The 23,698-nt window shown below is 40.7% G+C and overlaps 1 protein-coding gene across 3 annotated transcripts in view; it reads left to right on the forward strand.

Annotated features, from left to right (window-relative positions):
• RNF32 (ring finger protein 32) overlaps positions 1–23,698 on the forward strand; it is a 42,953-nt gene that overhangs the window by 15,007 nt on the left and 4,248 nt on the right. The window lies entirely within an intron of this gene.

The raw sequence follows: 23,698 nt of genomic DNA on the forward strand, positions 1-23,698 counted from the left end.
CACAACTAGAAGGACCTGCAACTAAGATATACAACTATGTACGGGGCGGGGCGGGGGGGGGAGGGGGGGAGTTGGGGAGATAAAGCAGAAAAAAAAATAAAGAAGATTGGCAACAGTTGTTAGCTCAGGTGCCAATCTTAAGCTGGACAGCAGCACGCTGGCCTCCCTTCTGGATCTCAGCTCCCCTGAGTTTACCGTCTACGTTTAAAAAGTCGTTGTCCATCTACCAGGATAACAGTTTCAACCTAACCTAGAGTCTCTATGCTCACTCCCTGTAGTCAACCTGGTTTTTGGGGCCAATTAGCGTTTTCTCAGCAATGTCTTTCATCTCAAGGACTGGTAATCTCTTGTGTTGTCAGTCCTTCTCAAGTCAGGAAATGACTGCCTTCCACAACTGTTCTTCATCCTTCTCTTATGTTTTTTTTCATGCTTTTCTATATTCTGGACAGGAAGTCTTATTCTCTGAGTTACTCGTGGCAATTCTAATATATAATAGTGCATTGGATCTCAAATCAGAAATTATTCATTGTTTTCTCATACAAAATTTTAATTACAGATTTGATAGTCATTTTACTGTATGTGTATAAATATTTTCTTATTTGCATGCATCATCGTATAACTTTTGAAAATACTGGCTACACTTTGCTTTCACATAAAGAGTCAAGAGGCTCAACTGATTATACCTACATCATAATTCAGACCATTCTTCCCCGAAAGCATTTTAATTTAGTGAAGTTAGACTCATAATTTGTTGCATAAATAGGCATTTTATAATTGACTCTGCTTTTGATTTTTTAATTAACTCTAGAATCCCCAGCTCTCTGCCAGTTTCCTAACCTTCTCTGCAATTTCTTCACCCTCACTCAGCTCACTGCTCCCATGTGGCCGTAAACAACTGAAATCTGTAAGCTCCAACCTTCACATTGGCAGTAGGTACATACTCTTGTCACTGCTCCTGGTTGCCCATATGGGTATGGGCCTTAGATGCTTAAATGCCTATGTAGGCAGAGCCCAGAGGCTGCCTTTAGGATGGAGAACACTTCTTATCATCACTGAGTGACTCTTGCAATTTGACAATTTTTTCCTACCTTTTTCAACTTGATGGAACTCACTTGCTGAGCTATAGTCATGCTCTAGGAAATGTTAATCTACAATTTTAATCTATAGTTTTAAAATACCAACATGTTTTAATGGAATCTGAAAGATTTTTGAACTAGTTTACTGAATTTCACATGACCCAGGATTCTATAGATGCATCAAAACTATATGGATGTATACACAAAGGATAGTTTGAGAACTGAGGTCAATAAGTTAGTATAAACTATTGGGTGAAAGATTGTTGAGGAATAGGATATTCTCATAGTCTCAAAATATCACCCCACAGATCACTTATAATTTACAAAGAGAATGAGAAGTCTTTACATTGGAAAAGTGTGGTAGACATACTCTCAGCCCAGTGACCAAAATTACCAATAATTGGACAAATTGACACCATGCCCCTAATATACAGGGTGTACTGGGAGAAAACACTGCCTTTGCACCTTCATGCCAAAATGCTTAACCTGAACCTAATCATGAGAAAACCTGTAATCAGGTAAACCCAAAATGAGGAATATTCTGCAAAACAACTGGCTTCAGCTATAAAATGTCAATGTCATAAGGGAAAAAAATGGCTGCAGAATGTTCTAGAATAAAGTCTGAGAGATATAACCTTTAAATGTAATGAGACATCTTTGATTGGATCCTGCATCAAAACCAAAATAAAACAAGTGCTGTAATGGGGATACTTGGGAACGTAACTGTGGATCTTCTACTATGCAGTGGTGACACATCAGTGTGACATCTCCGTAGCTGTTCATGGCATTGTCACAATCAAGTAGTGTCCTGGTTCTTAGGAGAGGACACATGCTGAAGGGTTCAGGGGTGAAGTGTTGTGATGTTTGCAACTAACCCTTAAATAGATTGTGCACTCACACATATATACAGAAAAGAGAATACAAGTGCAGTGAAATGTTAACAATTAAAATGTAAAGATAAACTGTAGCAGTGTATACATAGGACACACAGTTTCTAAATCCCAGGGAGTTGGGCTTGGCTAGGAAATGAGAAGGAAAGGGAGGATGGGAGAAGAAGGGGAGAGGGTAGAAACAAAAATGACATTCACCCTTATACCAAAATATATTCCATATGGAACAAAGAGTTAAATATAAAAACTGAAACATAGTAATTTTAGAAGAAAGCATTATAAAATAACTTATGATCTGGAAGTAGGAAAGACCTTTCTAGTAGGATTTTTTAAACCACACACACACACACACACACACACACACAAAAAAAAAAATGCTAGAGGAACTGATTGGTAACTACATAAAATTTCAAACCTTATGTATAGGGAGAAAAAATAAAAAGACCAATGACAAAGCAGAAAAATTTGTATTTGTAATTAAAGGACTAGAAGCAAATTTCCATAATATGTTACAAGCAGTTTACTGAAGAAGGACTACAGATGTATGATTACTATATAAAAAGATGCTCAACCTTATTAATAGTTAAATAAAACTAAAATAAAAAATAACCTGTTTCACCTATTAGATTGGAAAGAATTGAAAAGTTTGATGATAATTATCTAGTGCTGATAAGAATAAGAGGGAAATGGACATTCTTATAAGCCATCAGTAGAACCAAGAATGTACCATCCTACTGGCTGATCCATTCTCTAGAAAGTTACCCTACAGATAATACTCATAAATGTTTGCTATGGTATATTCATGAGTATGTTTAATATAGCAATGATTATAAAATAGAACCATAAACAACCAAGGAGTCCACCACCAAGGAAACATTCATACGATGATGACAACACAGCAGTTATAAAGACCAAGGTAGATATGTATGTGGATATAAAAAGATTTCCAGCAAAAGTCAGGAAAAAGCAACAAGAAAGGATAATGAGTAGAAAAAGTAAGATGATAGGATTAAAACATAACCGTAATTACAACAAACATGACTGAGATAAACTTCCCTATTAACAAACTCTTGAATTACCTTGCAACAAAATCTACTAATAGCTGCTTCTGAGAGACACATTTTAATCAAATGAAACAAAAAATGTTCTATATAAAGGCATGCTCAAAAATAACTGAGGAGGAGTGGCGTCAGCATGGTGGCGGAGTGAGCTCTTCCCTTAGACTCTCCCCCTAAGGTACAATGAGAAGGACACTCATAAACCAGCAGAGGACATTCACACAACACAACAGATGTCTGAGAGATCCATGCAGCCACCCATCTGAAGGTGGAGGTGCTAGACCCCCCGGAGGAAGAGGAAGGAGGTAAGGGGATCTCCTCTCCCTCCCCAGCTGCGACCCAGGGCATGGGACTGTGCACAGCTCTGAGAAAAGGTGGGGGCAGCTCTCCATGGGAATGCCATTGCTATCTCAGTTTCCTGCCAGCCATGGGAAAGCTCACACAGAGGAGGCTAAGCTATTGTGGGGGTGTCTTCATCAAGCCAGCACCCCAGGAGGGCAAACAGCAAGGGCAGAGCGAGAACACCCCTGGGATCATGCACATGAAAGAAAGCGCCCCTCCCCCTGCCCAGTGCACCAGCTCGGCTGATCACCCAAAGCAAGGGAGCCCCGCCAGAGCACATGCACGTGTGTTAATAAATCAGCATCTGCCAGCAGGCAATTGCAGACAGGCCCTCTCAGCATGGATGCCAAAGGACAGGCACTGATGCCAGAGAGCGCCACAGGTGCAGAATACACAGCTCCTGCCCCGCTTCCAGTGGTGGCAGGTGGAATCTGTGACCAGATACTACCACTATGCGAAGGCACAAATCCACCCCATCAAATAATATGAGGAGGTATATTAATACTCCAGACCAGGAGGGAAATGACAAGCACGCAGAATAAATCCTGAAGGCACAGAAACTTACAATCTAAACGACAGAGAATTCAACATAGCTATCACTAAAAAACTCAACGAGTTACAAGAAAATTCAGAGATAGTTCAATGAAATCAGGAATACAATTAGTGAACAGAGGGACTTCTTCACAAAAGAGATTGAAACTATTAAAAAAAATCAGAAATGTTGGAGATGAAAAACACAATGAAGGAAATAAAGAAAAATTTGGAGTCCTTGAATAACAGAGCTGACATTATATAGGACAGAATTAGTAATTTAGAGGACAGAAATATAGAAATGCTTCAGATGGAAGAGGAGAGAGAACTAAAACTAAAAAGAAATGAAGAAATTCTCCAAGAAACACCCGACTCAATTAGGAAAGGCAGCATAAGGATTGTAGGTATTCTAGAAGTAGAAAGGAGCAGGAAGCTTGTTCAAAGAAATAATGGCTAAGAATTTCCAAAACCTGAGGAAGGAGCTGGAATTACAAGTAAAAGAAGCTAATAGAACTCCTATGTAAAAAGACCTTCTTGGGGCCAGCCCTGTGGCCAAGTGGTTAAGTTCACTTTGGCGGCCCAGGGTTTCACCAGTTTGGATCCTGGGTGCAGACTTGGCACCGCTCATCAGGTCATGCTGAGGTGGCGTCCCACAACCAGAAGGACCTACAACTAGAGTATACACCTATGTACTGGGGGGCTTTGGGGAGAAGAAGAAGAAGGAAAAAAAGAAGACTGGCAACAGATGTTAGCCCAGGTGCCAATATTTGAAAAGAAAAAGACCTTCTCAAAGGCATATAGTAGTAAAACTGGCAAAAGTCAATGACAAAGAAAAAATAGTAAGGGCAGCAAGACAGAATAAAATGACCTGTGAAGCCTATCAGGCTTTAAGTGGATTTCTCAGCAGAAATCTTAAAGGCTAAGAGAGAGTGGTATGATATATGCAAAGTTCTGAAAGACAAAAACTTTCAACCAAGAATACTCTATCCAGCAAAAATATCCTTCAGAAATAAAAACTCTCCCAGATAAACAAAAGCTAAGGAAGTTCATCACCACAGACCTCCCCCCCCCCAACAAGAAATGATCAAGAAGGCCCTCATACCTGAAAAAAGAAAAAAGGGTTTACAAAGCCTTGAGCCAGGAGATAAATAGGCAGACAAAATCAGAAAATTGCAGCTCTCTATCAGAACAGGTTAGCAAACAATTATAACACTAAAGATAAAGGGAAGGAAAACATCAAAAATAAGTATAATTTTGTCATTTTAACCACAAACTCATAGCACAAAAGAGAATAAGTTGTGACAACAGTAACTTAGAAGGGGAAGAGTAAAGGGATGGAACCTGCTTAGATTAAGGAAATAAGAGGCTATCAGAAAATGGACTATCTCATCTACAAGATTTTATATACAAACCTCACGGTAACCACTAAGCAAATAATTAGAGCAGAGACACAACTGCTATATAAAGAGAAAACTGAGAAAACCATCATAGAGAACTACCAAACTGAAGTGGCAGTCTGAAATAGACAGGACAAGAAACAAGGGAAATAAGAACGACCAGAGAACAAGGGACAGAACGGCAGCATTAAGCCCTCAGCCATCAAGAATCACTCCAAATGCAAACGGATTGACGTCTCCAGTCACAAGACACAGCGTGGCAGAGTGGATTAAAAAATAAGACCCAACACTATGCTGCCTCCAGGAAAAAAAAATCTCAGCTCTAAGACAAACACAGGCTCACAGTGAAGGGATGGAAGATGATACTCCAAGCTAATCGCAACAAAAGAATGCAGGTTTTGCCATATTTATGTCAGACAAAATAGACTTCAAGATAAAAAAAAGGCAATGAGGCAAAGAGGGGCAGTATATAATGATAAAAGCGACACTTCACCAAGAAGACATAACACTTATATATGCACCTAAGACAAGAACACCAAAGTACATACAGCAACTATTAACAAACCTAAAGGAGATTTTAACAACAACACAATAATACTAGGGGACCTTAACAACCACTTACATCAATGGATAGGTCATCCAGACAAAAAGTCAACAAGGAAATAGTGGACTTAAACAAAAATCTAGACCAGATGGACTTAACAGATATATACAGAACACTCCATCCAAAAACAGCAGAATAGGGGCCAGCCTGGTGGCTCTGCAGTTAAGTTTGCACATTCTGCTTCAACGGCCCAGGATTCGCTGTTCACGTATAAAGTAGAGGAAGATTGGCATGGATGTTAGCTCAAGGCCAGTCTTCCTCAGCAAAAAGTGGAGGATTGGCAGCAGATATTAGCTCAGGGCTAATCTTCCTCAAAAAAAAAAATGATGAAAAGCAAAAACAGCAGAATATACATTCTTCTTAAATGCACATGGAACATTCTCAAAGATAAGACCATATGTTGGGAAACAAGGCAAGCCTCAATAAATTTAAGAAGATTGAAATAATAAGCATCTTTTCAGACCATAATGCTCTGAAACTAGAAATTGACTACAAGAAAAAAGCTGGGAAAGTGAAAAATATGTGGAGACTAAACAACGTGCTACTGAACAACCAATGGATCATTGAAGAAATTAACAGAGAAATAAAAAAATATCTGGAGACAAATGAAAATGAAAATACACCATACCATCTCATATGGGATACTGCAAAAGTGGCCCAAAGAGGGAGATTCATAGCACCGCAGGCCCACCTTAACAGACCAGAAAAATCTCAAACAGTCTTAAACTACACCTAACAGAACTAGAAAAAGAAGAACAAACAAAGCCCAAGGTCAGAAGGAGGGAAATAATAATTATTAGAGCAGAAATAAATGAAATTTAAACAAAAAATACCAGTAGAAAGGATCAATGAAACTAACAGCTTGTCCTTTGAGAAAGTAAACAAAATTGACAACCCTTGGCCAGACTCACTAAGAAAAAAGAGACAAGGCTCAAATACAAAAACTTAGGAATGAAAGAGGAGAAATTACAATGGATACCACAGATATACAAAGGACTATAAGAGAATACTATGAAAAAACTATATGCCAACAAATTGGACAATCTAGAAGAAATGGATAAATTATCAGACTCATACAACCTCCCAAAACTGAGTCAAGAAGAAATAGAGAATCTGAATAGACCAATCACAAGTAAAGAGATTGAAACAGTAATCAAAAACCTCCCAAAAAATAAAAGTCCAAGACAAGATGGCTTCTCTAGAGAATTCTACCAAACATTCAAAGAATATTTAATACCTATCCTTCTCAAACTTTTCCAAAAAATTGAAGAAGATGGAATAGTTCCTAACATGTTTTACAAGGCCAACATCACCCTGATGCCAAAGCCAGACAAGGACAGCACCAAGAAGGAAAATTACAGGCCAATATCACTGATAAACATAGATGCAAAAATCCTCAACAAAATATTGGCAAACTGAGTACAGCAATACATTAAAAGGATCATACACTATGATCACATGGAATTTATACCAGGGACACAGGGATGGTTCAACATCTGCAAATCAATCAGTGTGATACACCACATTAACAAATGAAGAATAGAAACTACATGATCATCTCAACAGATGCAGAGAAAGCATTTGACAAGATCCAACATCCATTTATGATAAAACCTTGCAATAAAATGAGTATAGAAGGAAAATACTTCAACATAATAAAGGCCATATATGACATACCCACAGCCAGCATCATAATCACCAGGGAAAAACTGAAAGCCATCCCTCTGAGAACAGGGACAAGACAAGGGTGCCCACTCTCACCACTCTTATTCAACATAGTACTGGAGGTTTCGACCAGAGCAATTAGGCATGAAAAGAAATAAAGGGCATCCCCATTGGCAATGAAGAAGTCAAACTCTTGCTGTTTGCAGACAGCATAATTTTATATAGAGAAAACCCTAAAGAATCAATCAGAAGACTATTAGAAATAATCAACAACTACACCAAAGTTGCAGGGTACAAAATCAACTTACAAAAATCAGTTGCATTTCTGTACTCTAATAACAGACTAACAGAAAGAGAACTCAAGAATACAATCCTATTTACAATCGCAAAAAAAATATCTAGGAATAAATTTAACCAAGGAGCTGAAAGAGCTATACAATGAAAACCATAAGACAGTATCAAAAGAAATCGATGATGACATAAAGAAATGGGAAGATATTCCATGCACATGGATTGGAAGAATAAATACAGTTAAAATGTCCATACTACCCAAAGCAATCTACAGATTCAATGCTATCCCAATCAGAATCCCAATGACATTCTTCATAGGAATAGAACAAAGAACCCTAAAATTCATATGGGGCATCAGAAGACGCTGAATAGCTAAAGCAATCCTGAGAAAAAAACTAAGCTGGAGGCATCACAATCCCTGATTTCAAAATATACTACAAAGCTATAGTAATCAAAACAGCATGGTACTGGTACGAAAACAGACACACAGATAAATGGAATAGAATTGAAAGCCCAGAAATAAAACCATACATCTATGGACAGCTAATCTTTGACAAAGGAGCCAAGAACATACAATGGAGAAAGGAAAGTCTCTTCAATAAATGGTGTTAGGAAAAGTGGACAGCCACATGCAAAAGAATGAAAGTAGACCATTATCTTTTGCCATACACGACAAGTAACTCAAAATGGATTAAAGACTTGAAGGTAAGACATGAAACCAGAAAACTCCTAGAAGAAAATATAGGCAGTACGTTCTTTGACATCTGCCTTAGAAGGATCTTTTCAAATACCATGAATACTCAGGCAAGGGAAACAAAAGAAAAAATAAACAAATGGGACTTCATCAGACTAAAGAACTTCTTCAAGTTAAAGGAAACCAGGAACAAAACGAAAAGATAACCCACCAACTGGGAGAAAATATTTGGAAATCGTATATCTGACAAGGGGTTAATCTCCAAAATATCTAAAGAACTCACACAACTCAACAACAAAAAAACAAACATCCTGACCAAAAAGGGGGCAGAATATCTGAACAGACATTTCTCCAAAGAACATATACAGATGGCAAACAGGCACATGAAAAGATGTTCAACATCACTAATCATCAGGGAAATGCAAATCAAAACTACACTGAGATATCACTTTACACCCATTAGGATGACTACAGTTACCAAGACAAAAATAACAAATGTTGGAGAGGATGTGAAGAAAAGGGAACCCTTATGAACAAAGCTGGTGGGAATGCAAACTGGTGCAGCCACTATGGAAAACAGTACGGAGACTTCTCAAAAAATTAAAAATAGCAATACCATATGACCCAGCTATCCCACTACTGGGTATTTATCCAAAGAACTTGAAATCAACAATTCAGAGAGACTTAATGCACCCCTATGTTCACTGCACCACTTTTCACCATAGCCAAGATGTGGAAGCAACCCAAGTGCCCACCGACTGATGACTGGATAAAGAAGATGTGGTATACATACAATGAAATATACTCAGTCAAAAAAAAAGACAGGGGCCGGCCCCATGGCCGAGTGGTTAAGTTCGTGCGATCTGCTGCAGGCGGCCCAGTGTTTCGCTGGTTTGAATCTTGAGCGCGGACATGGCACTGCTCATGAGCCACGCTGAGGCAGCATCCCACATGCCACAACTAGAAGGACCCACAACTAAGAATATATAACTATGTACCGGGGGTCTTTAGGGAGAAAAAGGAAAAAGAAAAATCTTAAAAAAAAAAAAAAAAAGACAAAATCATCCCATTTGCAACAACATGGATGGACCTTGAGGGTATTATGTTAAGTGAAATAAGCCAGAGAGAGAGACAAACACCATATGATTTCACCCCTATGTGACAGATAAACTAACACATGGACAAAGAGAAAAGATTGGTGGTTACCAGTCAGGAAGAGGGTTGGGAGTGGGCACAAGGAGGAAAGGGGCACATCTATATGATGACTGACAAATAATAATGTACAACTGAAATTTCACAATGTTATAAACTATTATTACCTCAATAAAATAAAAAATATATAAATTTTCAAAAATGAGGCAAATGCAAAAAAAATGAAATAAAATAGAAAATCACAATAAAACAAATGAATTTTAAAGTGTATTTGGAAATTTAGAATCCAAATTAAACACTATTCTGGTGTTTGTGACAATGAGAACACTAGTATTCTGTGTAAATAGTTAAAAATGTACTCAGAGGACAGTTATTAGTGTCAAGTACATTTACTATTGAACAAGAGAGGTGAAAAATAATGAAATAACAGATCAGAAAGTTAAATAAACAACACTAAAAATTTTTAAATGTAGGAAGTAGAAATTATAAAGATAAAAAAAGTCATTTATTAGGAAAAATGTAAAACTGTTAAGTGAAGCCAATAGCTAGTATTTTGGGAAAAAGAAACTATAAGATAAATATCTCATCAGAGTTTAAAAAACAATAACAACTACAAGGTAAATTCTCACCAGAGTTAAAACAAATTAGATAAAGCAGAATGCAGACACAGAATGGAAGGCATAACCATCTATGTGGAAATCATTTTAAAATTATAAGAGACTATTGTATACAACTTCATGCCATTAAATCTGAAAAAACTACTTGAAATTACTTCCTATAAAAATAACAAACATGGAAAGAAGTATAAAAATTAGAAAAATTATATTAAAGCATCTCCATCTTTACTAAAAAGATATTAACTTTAACAGCCATTCCTAACAATGAGAGTCAGCAAACTAGAACTAAATGAAATTCCCTTGTCATAATAAAGACTATATATCAGAAACTAAAAACACATTATTTTAGATAGTGAAACCCTAAAGATGCAAAATAGATTATCCACTATCATCACACTTTGGCCAATCCTTGCCAATGCCGTAATACAAGAAAACAAAATACAGTGTGTGTGTGTATAATTCATATATGTTTCTATACATATGGATTTAAAAATCTATAAAATCATTTGAAAAATTATTAGAACTAAATTATTACAAGATGTGCAAATTCAAGATAAATATGCAATAATTAATTGTTTCTTGTAAAGCAACAATAATCAGATATAAAATGCAATGGAACTGGATCCCTTTCATAATCATTAATACCTAAAAATAAACTTAACAAGGAATGTACAAGTACTGATAAGAAAAAATTTTTTTCTAGGGGTGACACCAGCAACATAGCCAAATAAAATATCCCTTGCTCATATCCCCACCCCCAGCAACAACAGTTTAGTATCCAGCCATGGGCAAAAGTGCTTTTGCTGGAGCTCTGGGATCCAGCACCATAGACCAAGGGACCCAGGAGGAGTCTTGCCCAGCCATCTGTCAGGCAATAGGCATACACACCCCAGTCCCCGCTGTGGGCCCTGACGTGGCCCATGGACCTGCTCCAGCCCCTCTCTGCCACAGTCTGGGAGCCCTGGAGAGCAGTGCCTTAGACTGTCACCCACAGATGAGAGAGCCTTAGTAGAAGTCCAGGTTTTCTGAGGAAAAGTTCCAGCACACAGTTGGAACAAAAGAATACAAGTTTGGATGCATTAGAGAGGGTCAGAGGAACAATTTGACTTTACCCACATCACCCATCCCCCAAGGAAGCTCAGCTCAACGCCAAGAGAGATCTCACCCGTGATTTCTCCCATGGGGGAAAGTGAGAGCATGAGTGAGCACCTGGCTTCTCCAGCTATGTGGGATGCTGCCCAAGAGGCTCATCTTTCTCTTACACCATCCAGACTACTGAGTCATGAGCTGCATGACTAGGGGTGGGAAGAGGCTGGGATAACAGCAAATAGGACTCTCAGAGGACATTAAAGAGATGTGGATCCTACTGATGGTGTTGAGGACTCCATCAAGAAGCCTGCCCATGACCTGCTGGGCATACCTCACCTGCAGATCCCCTGCAACTGGCCCCCAGTGCTCCAGGCACCTCATCCACACCCTGTGGCCTGCTCCCTGTGCACACTCCTGATGTGAAAGCAAGCTTTGGCATACAGCTAAGTGAGCACATGAAGAAGCCAGCCCAAATCTGCAGGCCAGGGAGAGACCACAAACTTGGGCTTGAGCTTCACCCTTGGGAGAGCAAAAGGGAGGCTGTCAGCGTCCACCCTGGTGCCTTGCAGGATCGAGAGAAGACACACAAGCTTAAGAATTCTGCTAAAAGAGGGAGCAAGAAGCGTGGAGCAGGTTCATCCATGGAAGGGGTGAGAAAGGTTCAGAATACTTAGCCGGGCTGATGGAAGTTATCCCTCTCCTGAAGTCAGTCAGTGAAGACTGGAGGAAGCAACTGCTAATTCATATGCAAAGACAGCAACACAAGACTTTAAGGAACATAAAAATCAAGGAAACATGACACCACCAAAGGATCCCATTAATCTGCCAGTAACAACCCTGAGACATGGAGATCTGTGATTCACCTGACAAATAATTCAGAATAGGTGTTTTATGGAAGTTCTATGACCTACAAGAAAACACAGAAAGACCATTCGACAAAATCATGAAAACAATACATGAACAAAGTGAGTTTAAAAGAGAGATAGAGACATTTAAAAAGAACCAAACAAATTCTGGAGCTGAAGAATACAGTGAATGAAATGAAGAGTTCAATAGAAAGCATCAACATCAGAAAGGATCAAGCAGAAGAAAGAATCTGTGAAGTAGAAGGCAAAACCTTTGAAATTATCCAGTTAGAGGAGAACAAAGAAAAAAGAATGAAAAAGAGTGAAGCAACCCTACAGGATCTTTGGGATACCATCAAGAGAAGCAATATGCAAATTATTGGAGTCCCAGAAGGAGAAGAGAGGCAGAAGGGAACAGAGAGCTTACTTAAAGAAATATGGCTGAGAACGTCCCAAATTGGGGAGAGATCTGGACATCCGAGTTCATGAAGCTCATAGGCCCCAAACAAACTCAATTTAAAGAGATCTTCTCCAAGATTCATTATAATAAAACTGTCAAAAATCAGTGACAGAGAGAATCTTAAGAGCAGAAAGAAAAAAATAAACTTATAACTTACAAGAGCATGCCTATAGGCTATCAGCAGAAACCTTACAGGCCCGGAGAGAGTGAGATGATATATTCAAAATGCTGAAAGGAAAAAACTGCCAACCAAGAATACTCTATCCAGCAAAGTTGTCCTTCAGCAAGACAGAGAGACAAAGACTTTCCCAGACAAACAAAAGCTGAGGGAATTCATCACTACTAGACCTGCCTTATAAGAAATGCTCAAAGTTCTTCAAGCTGAAACAAAAGGACATCAGTTAGTAACGTGAAAACATACATGACCCACTGGTGACAGTAAGTATATAGTCAAATTCAGGATACTCTAATACTATTGTGATATGGTGGGTTGTTAACCACTTAACTTTCTTATAAAGGTTAAAGGACAAAAGTATTAAAAACAGCTATAGCTACAATAATTCATTAATCAATGCACTATATAAAAAGAGGTAAATTGTGACATCAAAAACATAAAAGGGGGCATAAAAGGGTAGAGTTTTTGTATGTAATTGTATTTAGGTCATCATCAGTGTAAAATAGACTTATATCTTTATGATGTTTTATGTAAGCTTCATGGTAACCACAAAGCAAAACTCTATAGGAAATACACAAAGACAAAGAGAAGGGAATCAGAGCATACTACTATGGAAAATCATCAATTCACAAAGAAGGCAGCAAGAGAGGGAGAAAGGTACAAGGGAACCACAAAACAATAAGATCACATTAGTAAGTTCTTACCTATCAATGATAACTCTAAACGTAAGTGGATTAATTTCTCCAATCAAAAGCATAGAATGGCTGGTGGATAAAAGACAAGATCTAACTATATGCAGCCTACAAGACAGTCACTTCAGCTTTAAGGGCACACATAGGCTTAAAGTGAAGAGACCGAGAAAGATATTCCATGTAAGTGGAAGCCACAAGAGAGCAGAGACAACTATATTTCTATCAGACAAAACAGACTTTAACTCAAGGCTGCAACAAGAGACAAGGTCACTATAGAATGACAAAGAAGGCAGTTCATCAAGAGGATATAACAAAAATTAACTCAAAATGGATTACAGACTTAAACTTAAGACCTGAAACCACAGAACTCCTGAAAGAAAACATAGGGGAAAATCTCCTTGCCATTGGTCTTGGCATTTTTTGGATATAACACCAAAAGCACAAACAAGAAAAGCAAAAATAAGTAAACACGACTACATCAAGCTAAAAAGCTTCTTCACAACAAAGGAAACAATCAACACAATGAAAAAACAACCTACAAATTGGGAGAAAATATTTGCAAATCATATATCTGATAAGGGGTTAATATCCAAAATATATAAGGAACTCATAAAACTTTAAAAGCAAAAAAAACAAAAACTAAACATCTGATTAAAAAATGGGCAGAGGAGCTGAGTAGACATTTTTCCAAAGAAGATATACAGATGGGCAACAGGTACACGAACCGGTGCTCTACATCACTAATCATCAGGGAATGCAAATCAAAACCACAGTGAGATATCACCTCACACCTGTTAGAATGACTATTATCAAAAAGACAAAGGGCCGGCCCCGTGGCTGAGTGGTTAAGTTCGCGCACTCTGCTGCGGTGGCCCAGGGTTTCACTGGTTCAGATCCTGGGTGCGGACATGGCACCGCTCATCAGGCCACATTGAGGTGGCGTCCCATATGCCACAACTAGAGGGACCTACAACTAAAATATACAACTATGTACTGGGGGAGTTTGGGGAGAAAAAGCAGAAAGAAAAAAAAAAGATTGGCAACAGTTGTTAGCTCAGGTGCCAAACTTAAAAAAAAAAAAAAGACAAGAAATCACAAATACTAGGAAAGATGTGGAAAAAAGGGAACCATTTGCAATGTTGGTAGAAATGTAACCTGGTCTAGCCACTGTGGAAAACAGTATGGAGGTTCTCCAAAAAATTAAAAAGAGGACTACTATATTCCAGCAATCCCACTTCTGGGGATTTATCCAAAGGAAGTTAAATAAATCTCAAAGAGACCTGAACCCCCATGTTGATCATGGCACTATTCACAGTAGCCAAGACATGGAGACAATGGAAGTGTCTGTCTATGGATGAATGGGTAATATATATATTGTGGAATATTATTCAGCTGTGAGAAAGAAATCACACCTTTGCAACACATGGATGGACCTTGAGAGCATTATGCTGAGTGAAATAAACCAGACAGAGAAAGACAAATACTGTATGATCTCACTTATATGTGCAATCTGGAAAAGTAGAACTCACAGAAACAGAAAGTAGAATGGTGGTTGCAAGAGGCTTGGAGGGGAGAATGGGGAGATGTCGGTCAAAGGTACAGACTTCCAGTTATAAGATGTATAAGTTCTGGGGGTCTAATGTACAGCATGGTGACTATAGTTAACAATACTGTATTATATACTGGAAAGTTGCTAAGAGTAGATCTTAAATGTTCTCACCACAAAAAATAAATGGTAATTATTTATGTAAGGTGATTGGATGTGTTAACTAACCTCATTGTGGTAAACACTTTGCAATATATACATGTATCAAATCATCACATTGTACCCCTTAAACTTACATAGTGTTATATGTCAATGTTATATCGCAATGAAGTTGGGAAAAAATAATTATAATTAAAAATTTTTTTCTGATGAAATAAAAGCCTTGAATAAAATGATTGACATTTTATTTTGGATGTGACTAAAATGTCTGTTTTCCCCCATTACATAAATTTAATAAAATTTCTAACTCCCAAAGGAATAGGATTGACCATGCATTTGGAATTTTACGGGCACCCTGCCTGCATTCTGCTGTGCTGAGCAGCCCCAGCACAAGCTGGCGGTGCACCGTGGGCACTCCAGCCTACGGGGCAGCTGCCATGGCTTTCCCTGCTCTCCGAAGGCTGGTTTGTAGAAAAAAACACTAAGAAAACACTGGATGGTGATCTGTCCTTGTTGATAAGACAAAATGCACATCTTTATTTGAATTTTTCATAACAATGGAATATTTGCTTATACATATATTAAAGTCTAGGGGTTTTGACTGTTTTCTTGTGCTTTTTTTGGGGGGGAGGGGGGAAGATTAGCCCTGAGCTAATATCTGTGGCCAATCCTCCTCTTTTTGCTGAGGAAGCCTGGCCCTGAGCTAACATCCGTGCCCATCTTCCTCTACTTTCTATGTGGGTCATCTCCACAGTGCGGCTTGATAAGTGGCATGTAGGTCTGCACTCAGGGTCTGAAGCAGCAAACCCTGGGCCGCCGAAGTGGAGCACGTGAACTTAACTGCTGTGCCACTGGGCTGGCTCCATCTTGTGCTTTTTTAAAAATGTAATCATGTGAGAAGAATAAATATTTTACAGTGAGAAACCAGAACAGCCTAATAACAAATAAACATTAGACATATGAAACGCCTGTCCACCCTGAGTTAGGAGAAAGGAATCCTCACCCAGAAGTGCCTTTAGAAAAGACTTTTATCATAGTTTAATAGTATACGCTATTTTATAAAAATAATTAAATAGCATTTTTCTAGTGATAGAAACAGAATTTTATTTTCATCAAGAAACAAACATGTTTCCATAAAAAAAAGTTTCAACTGATTGTTTTCCTTTAAATACCTATAAAAATATTTTTTTTAACATAAGCTTGTGTGTAAAAAGTGACTTTTGAAATCTAGAAATAACAGATTAAGATATTTCAGATAAAAATATAATTCTTGGTCTTGGTTTCTCATTATTTTCCTCCTTCGAGTTTTCCAGAACTGAACATGTGGGCTAAAGTCTAGCCTCCGAAGAATCAGCGTCTATAGGTTTCCTAGTAATACACCCATTAGAAAAACAAATAAATTCCAAAGCCAGAAGGAACAATGACTTTATCAAGACTCCTGTGGGTGGGAGACTAGCTTTGTGACATGGTCAGCGACATTCCAGAAATGCCAGGTTTTCCTACAGAGGCTGGCCTTTCAGCTCTGTCTTTTGAGACTCGTCTTTTCACACGCCTGTTCACCCCGTCACCCTCCGTACAACGTAAATGTGCACGGAACGTGAGACCAATGAACCACTACAGCTGTAGTGTTTGAATTTTAGAAACTGGAAAGTTTACAGAGCAAAATGTGCAGTAAATAATAATATTGGATATGATAAACTCTTAATTATCTGTGGAACAATAGTTCTTTAATATGGGGGTGACGTGCCACGAGTCACATTTCTAAGCTGTATCTCCATTCTGACTATTGGTGAATGTTAATGCGAATTCATTTAATTTTTAGTCTAAATAATTGAAATTTTTTAGTCAATTTGGAATGTCCAAATTGAGTTCCAAGGTCAAAGATAGATAAATGTCGGATCGCTGCCCCCATTAGTCAATGAGATCAAGAAACTGCAACAGTCTCCTTTCTCTCCCAACGATCCATTTCATTTCTGTATTCCAAAGGTTTCCAGATTTGGGGAGTCTAAAGACTGTCAAAGAGAAATTTGGGGCTCCAAGAAAGTCATTCCCACTTTTAAAAACTTTCTCTTGCCAAGTAAGAGTTAAAAACCATATATTGTCAGAATCATCTCATAAAAGGAAGACTATTTGAGAACCAAAAGAGTAGGAAGCACTTGACCACACACTAAAGGATATTCCTTTACACTGAAGACATTTAGCTTTATAAAAATTTCACTCCATTGACTTGTTTTCCTTTGCTGGCAGATGGGTGAAAATGTCCTTGCCCTCCTTGGAAACCACTGTTTTAGACCAAAGATAAGTTACCTTAAGGGAAAAAGCAGTCTAATTGATAGAAAAGAAGGGCAAAGAGGGATAAGAGTGTGATATTTTTAGGCACAATAAATCAGGAAGTACTTCTTTCCTTTAAAGTTTCAAGATCTTGCCAAGATGGATTTGTTTTTAATAGTCTAGATTAGATTAGCTCCAGCCATTCTATTTTTATAAATTAATCTGTCTTCCTTGTCAAAGAACTGTGGCCTTGAATCTTCACTCCTCTGAAGTGAAGGGATTAACGAAGTCTTTGCTGACTTTAGTTGCCATGCATCTATTGGGGGTTCTAATTAATAAAAACAGAGGCCATCTTTTCACAAACAGTAATGCTTCCATACACTGAGAATGTATCTTCCCAGGTGTGCCTGGCTTTAAATATCATTGGCACGTTCCTAACAAGACTGAACCCGAGCAGTGATGTCGTGTTGCAGTGTGGTTCTTTCAGATAGATTGCTCTCCGGTGGTAGGAACTGAACAGGTCAAAGAGCGGGTTTTGTCCCCATGAGTAAGTGTCAGAGAATTCACCCTGAGTCAGCAGCGCCTTTGTCAGAGTGGGCACCAAGCTGTCCCGGGATGAGACAGTGGTCCTGTGCGCTCCTGCATCCCATCTTGGGGACTCAGATCAAAGCCCCCGAGAGGTCAGGGGAGACCTGTGCTCATGCCTGTCACCAGTGTGTACTGAAAGCCCAAGTGTTGCCCAGAAGGCAGTGGTTGGTCCTTGAATGCCTTTGATCCTTATCTAGAAATTCTGCTAGCGTATGTCATATAATTGAGGTATGGTCTTTTATTGCTGCAATTAAAACTTTTCAAATGCATTATATTATCTCCCCCCAAGCTAAAAGTCCTGCCCATTGTTTAAAAAGTGAGGTTAGTGACTTGTCAGACTGTGGCTGGCTTTAGAGGCTGCACCCCACACCCTCGCGGGAGGCTGCTCTTGCTCTTTTCGTTTACATCTCGCCAAACAGTGTAATGGTCTTAACGTTTGTTTAGTGCTTTGACTTCCTTTATCACATAGAGATGGCAAACATTCTGTTGCTAACCTGAAGGGGCTCCAAGCAGGGACACTGGAGGATATGAAACCAGTAAAAGCTTATCAACTGATTCATTGATATGCTGTAAATTCCAAGCTTTTCATTTTGCTTTTGAGGGTGGCCACAAGTCAACACATTAGTAAGCAATTTGCTGACATCAAGATGGATCACTTGGAGAGGCCTCCTGGGCAGACAGAGTTCACCTGGGTACTTTTGTTATGTTACTACATTTTTTTAACTGTTTAGCCTGTATGTTATTTGTCAATGACGAGTAATTGCTTTACGTATCAATAACCTGAACTCATAATTACTTATCAAATATCTGAAATATAAGACTTAAAAGGGAAATGTGTGAAGACATGCACTCTTTTGAAAGCGGGAAATTCCGTGCATGGTCTGTGTCTCTAGGGTTAATGTTACCCATTAGTTTAAAAACTACAACTCAATGGCCTTTTTTTTTTTTGCCAGTTCTTGCCCTTTCGCTTACTAGGGGCATCTGACCCATATAACACTGAGGGAGTAAATAAACAAAGAGGGGTGCTGAACACATGAGACTCTGACATTTAAGAAATATTTAAGAATCGCTACAGCTGGGACAGTGCTCTGAATTGGCCACAAAAGTATTCAATAAAGGTGGTTTCATTTTTTTAAATATTACCCTTGCTAATTTTCAAATACTTGAAGCTGCTTCAGAACCAGGACAGTCACAGCAGTTCACTCCGAGAAATCTGGCATGAGTATATACCGAAGGATTTGCAGTCTGTTTATTAACAAGCCAATGTCAGTGTAACGATATAGCTAAACGCCCAGGCTTCGCTGAATCTGGACACGGGAAGTAACTTCAAAGTCACTCCGCCCAGGCGTTGTTCCTTCTCTAACCCCCGGAAAGGGCCGTGTGCTTGACTCCGGTGGAATATGTCCTGCGGGGCGTACAGGCGTCCTCCTCTCTAACCTACCGCAAACCTACAGGCAGAGTTCCTCCCTGCGCGCCCCGGCCTCCCCAGGATGAAGCCCAGGGCTCCTCGGGGCGCCGCTGAGCGCGGGAGCAGCCGGGCCGGCCAGCAGGAAGCCGCTGCGAGGAGGCTCCTTCTGCGGCGCCGTCGCGGAAACGCGGCCCGGACGCCTGTCCTGGGGACCCGTGAGCCAGTGTGGCCAGACGGTGGGAAAGCGGTGAGAGGAGAGGCGCGCAGGCCCCGGGACCTCAGCCTCCAGGCGGTTCGGGAGGGGAGGTGTGATGGAGCCGGAGGGGGCAGGCGCAGTTTGGAGGAGGCGACGCGGGCGTCGGAGGAAAGCTGGAGGAGCCTGGCTCCGCGAGGGGGTGCGCGTCTGCCGCGGGCCCCTCCCCGGGCCCTCCCGACCCCGACCCTCCGCAGGCGTCTCTGCGCCCGGCCTTCCTTCCGAGCGGAGGGGGCAGGTGACAGGAGGGCCCCGGCTCTGCCAGGCGCCGTCCCGGACGGGGTGAGTGGTTCCAGAGGCGCGTGCGGGGAGCAGGTTCAGGCGGAGGGGGCATGGGTGCAGAGGGTGCGAGCACCTGTAGGGCCACTTCTTGATAAGGTGAGAGCTGCAGGATGCTGCCCACCTTACCCACAAGAATTTTATACTGTACGAGGCCAGTTTTAAGTGCAAATATAAGAGCATTTAATTCGCATGTGGAATCACCAGAATCACACCGTTGGCATTTCTGCCTGGGACACACATGTATTTCATTCTCACCAGAACCGCTGAAATGCTGAGGAACCCTGACTCCACCGAGATTTCACTCCTCAGGGCGCATGTCCTGCCAACACGGGGCCCTCGGCTTGCTGCTGGGGAGGCTCAGATGGCTCGTGTTCCCCTTTCCTCCTGCGTTGGCATTCTCAGTGTTAGTGGCTCCAGGACCTGGATGTGGCTAGGAAAGGACCTGAGGGGTTCCATCCAGGAACTGGAATTCAGAAGGGAAGACAACACTGGGGCCCAGGAAGTGGTCGGAAGCAGAAAGGCTAAGAATTTTCCAGAGCAGAAGGAAACACAGACTTAAGAAGCCCAAGGAGCCCCAATAAGATTTTTTTAAAAAAAGAAGGTATGTCCAGTGAAGCTGCAGAACACAAAGGGAAAGACGCCAGAGGCAGGCGGAGCCGAGGGATGAGGCGCAGGGGAGCAGTCCTCGGAGGGCGGGAGACAGAATTCTACAAACACCAGTGAGGGTCAGTCAAGAACAGAGGCAAAGGAAAGCCTGTTTCAGACAAACAAAAACCGGGAGAGTGCCACTCCAAGGCCTTGTGACAGGGAATTCTGTAGGACGCTTTCATGAAGAACGAACGTGATCCCAGATGCCACGTCTGTGACCTGAGAAGGAGGGAGTGGAGGGCCGTGGTGGAAGGGAGGGTGAGTCTGCTCCATCCCACTCGGCAACACCAGGGTCCTGACGTCTTCCAGGGTCAACTGAGGCCGAGAGCGAGTGAGCAAGCTTAAGTACACGACAGCCACATAGATCAGGAGAAGAAACTCAGGCTGAAGCGCTTGAAGATCCTTGAGTTGAGTGAGAGGATAAAAATTCTGACTGACTTTAGACATGAATGATCTAAGTACGCGTTTCTTGGGTAGCAGCTAAAAGAAGAGAAACGGAGTTTTAACCTTCAAAGTAGTAAAGAGAAAGACAGAGATAAAACATGTCACTTGAAACGAAGAGCAGAGATAAAAACAACCAACGGCCGGACAGTCAGCAAACAGAACAGGATGCACGCACCGTGGTGTGTGTCAGCCCCCACAGAGACGCGTGACGGAGTGTGCCGGTCACAGTCAGATCCGACGACAGGCTGCTTAGAGGAAATTCTTATGCATGAAAACGTAAGAATACAGTGTGTGTAGACACATATATTTACCAAGAAAACTCGACACAGAGAAAGCTGGGGTGCTGATGTCAGACAAAGCCGCTTTCAAAGCAAAGGCCCTGGACACAACGTGGAACCCCGCAGCTCGACGCAGCACACGTGGTCTTTCAAGTACAAATACGTCACCTTCAGAACTGACCATAAATATTGTCATCGTTGTTTGCGTTTAAAACATGTAGACCACAGTGTACTTAAGCTGGAAATAAAAAATTTTTCAAATAACTCAAAATATCTCACATTTGGAAATTAACAAACAGTTGTAAATAACCCACTCGTTAGTCAAAGAAGAAATTCTAGAAAATATTTTGAACTGAATTCATAGCAAAATAGATATCAAACTTGTGGAATATAACTAAAGCAACATTTGTTTCTTCTGTACTAGGTATCTTTGCAGAATCAGCTACCTGAGCACAGAAGGAGTTTGTGATTCTCACGTAGTCTAACATATCGAAGCATTTATTAGCTTTTTTGCTACGTTACACCAACTGGCATTAAGACTGGGGTATTCAGCATTGGAGGCACCTCCCCAGTGTTACCTGTTGTATTTGCAAAACTGACAAGTCCGTTTTGTCAACAAGTATTTATTAAGTGCCTGCCACTTCAGCGCACCTCGAGAGATTTAAAGATGGGGTGGAGACCCTTGGAAAACACCGTAGGGTGTTATCAATATGAAGTACAGGACTCCCAGCCCCGAATTGACAATAACAAAGGAAACACGGCAAGGTGAGTGCCAACAGCACTGCTGAAGCAGATTCCGACCCAGTAGGGCTGGGCAGGCCTGAGAATCTGCATTTCTAACCCCACTACCACCACCAGGGATGCTCATACTCCTGGTCTGGGATGCACTTAAGAAGAATACTGACTGCGACCAGGTCACACTAGCACGTCTTCTCCAGATAGCACTTCTGTGTTCGGAATTTGAGAACAGGCCTCTTAACTTAAAATACTTTGTAAGGTCTGGAATAGAATGTGACCTCTTTTTCTTCTGAGATCTAATTTTGGAGGAAGAAAAGATCTTACCTTTCAGGTATATATGGGAAATATCTCACAATTCAAGAAAACCCAAGGTAGAGAAAACTTGATTATAAAACATTAATTGGGGACTGCCTGTGGCGCAATGGTTAAGTTTGCATGTCCTGCTTCGGCGGCCCGGGGTTCGCCAGTTCAGATCCCGGGAGTGGACCTATGCACCGCTTGTCGAGCCATACTGTGGCAGGTGTCCCATGTAAAATAGAGGAAGATGGGCACAGATGTTAGCTCAGGGCCAGTCTTCCTCAGCAAAAAGAAGAGGATTGGTGGCTGATGTTAGCTCAGGGCTAATCTTGCTGGAAAAAACCCTACATTAATTGGAAGGCAATTGTATATATTTCCAGGTAATTCTTCCTTTTACAAAGTATAGAGAACTCTTTTACTTTCAATAATTTAGAAATTATCAGATATTTGAAAGGCTGAGGAACAAAGAAATGACAATCAGAGTCCTGGGAAACACTGCCCGTTGAAGACCATAAATTAAGAGACAGCTGCCTGGCAATTATAATTAGAGTCAGCGTGAAGCAGAATTTGATTCATCACAGGAAAGCATCTTCGCCCAGTATGCAAGTATGGCTAAAAGACAGTTGCCCACAAAACCCCAGAACACAGGTGCCTGGCTTCAAACTGCCAACTGTCAGCCATCAGGGCTGCATCACAGCATGGCCCCTCACTGAAACCCAGCGCCCACCCTTGTAACAGCCCCGATGAAGGCCAGGACAAAGGTCAAAGGCCAGGCTGGGGCTCGCTCCCACCTCCACTCCCTCCCTAAGCCGTAGGAGGGAGGAAAACTGGAAGGAAGCACCACGCCCAGGAAGGACCTTCTGAAGTCTGACCTTAGATACACAGCTTCTGGAGGGGACTTAAACACTGCACTCTGCCAGCTTGCTCCACATTAAAAAAGAAAAAAAAAATACACGTGGGATGTCCAGCAGATTGGAATATTTGAAAGCTAGAAAGTCCTACACCATCTAGAATGTATCTTCTCCATATCACACACACACATCTAAATGTCTTCCAGATTCTGACAGGCTTAGTTCATTTCATCCAGCCCAATTCCATGAAACAGACGTAATCACTGAATCAGGATACTTCTAATTGCTGGAACAAATAGCCCCCGAATTTCAGTGACTGAAAATAAAAGCTTTGGTCTCACCTCTGAGTACAGCATG

This window comes from Equus asinus, chromosome 1, assembly GCF_041296235.1.
Source record: "Equus asinus isolate D_3611 breed Donkey chromosome 1, EquAss-T2T_v2, whole genome shotgun sequence".
Lineage (NCBI taxonomy): Eukaryota > Metazoa > Chordata > Mammalia > Perissodactyla > Equidae > Equus > Equus asinus.